We start from the raw sequence: 1,137 nt of genomic DNA, 5'->3' as shown, positions 1-1,137 counted from the left end.
CGCTGGGGGCCGGCCCCTGCCGGCTTTCCCATCTCCTTGCTGGGAATGGGCATCACGTTTGTTAATAACCATCAGGAGGCACCTCCACATCGCAGCCACCTTGGCCCTAAGCCCGCTCAAACCCAGGGGCATCAGCCCCCGCCGCGACGGGAAGAGTGGGAAATTCTCCAGCGGGCTTTAGCACGGCCAATGTCTTCCACCTGAACAAGACGTTGCAGTAGCGTGGTGTGAGGGTTTGACCCTGGCTGGACGCCAGGGGCCCACCAAAGCTGCTCTATCACTCCCCTCTAACCAGGCAGAGGAGAGAAAAGTAAATCAAAGGGCTCGTGGGTTGAGATAAAGGCAGTTTAATAAAGAAAAAAAAAAAAGCAAAGGCCGTGCGCGGTAGCAAAAGGAAAGAAAACAAGATTTTATTCTCTACTTCCCATTAGCAGGCGATGCCCAGCCACTTCCCGGGGAGCAGGGCTTCAGTACACGTAGTTGTTCCTTCCCGAAGACAAAACGTCACAAAAGATGAATGTCCCCCCCTCCTCTTCCTTTTCCCTTAGTTTTATATCTGAGCTGACGTCACATGGTATGGAATATGCCTTTGGTTGGTTTGGTCAGGGGTCTTGGCTACGTCCCCTCCCAAGATCTTGCCCCCTTCCAGCCCACTGGTGGTGGTGGTGGTGGGAAATATTGGAGGCACAGCCTTGGTGCCGTTCGAGCACTGCTCAGCAGTACCCAAAATATTGGTGTGTTATCATCAACCCCTTTCTCCACACCAATAGAAAGCACAGCCCTATGCTGCTCGACCCAATACACACCCGCTCCACCTCCTCCTGCGAGTCACCTTCTCGAGCTGTTTACGACCCTTTTCTTACACATTTCTCCTCTGCGCTTTTTTGAAGTTGATACTCGCGTGGTCCGGAGGAGGGGGTGAGGCTCTCGGAGGGCATCACTGGCTGCGATGTTTGGATTCAGTTCTTCAGGGGTTTGGGCGCGTGGGTGAGGGTGAACATACTCCGTTGGGAGTTTGGAGACAGCGACATCACTTGGGCGATAGGAAACGAAGTGGTTGCCCTTGCTGCCTGCCAGCACTCTGGGTGTTGCCTCTCCAAGGACCCCGGCCTCCTGGTGACACTGCAGACGGCCGCG

General features: G+C 54.8%; 1 protein-coding gene across 1 annotated transcript in view; it reads left to right on the top strand.

Annotated features, from left to right (window-relative positions):
* RPH3A (rabphilin 3A) overlaps nucleotides 1-1,137 on the top strand; it is a 25,990-nt gene that overhangs the window by 8,003 nt on the left and 16,850 nt on the right. The gene's annotated exons all lie outside the window — the stretch shown is intronic.

Source organism: Egretta garzetta, unplaced genomic scaffold (genome assembly GCF_000687185.1).
Source record: "Egretta garzetta isolate BGI_Z169 unplaced genomic scaffold, ASM68718v1 scaffold330, whole genome shotgun sequence".
Classification (NCBI taxonomy): Eukaryota; Metazoa; Chordata; class Aves; order Pelecaniformes; family Ardeidae; genus Egretta; species Egretta garzetta.
The sequence above is the reverse complement of the archived record's forward strand: the minus strand, read 5'-3'. Positions and strand labels throughout refer to the sequence as shown.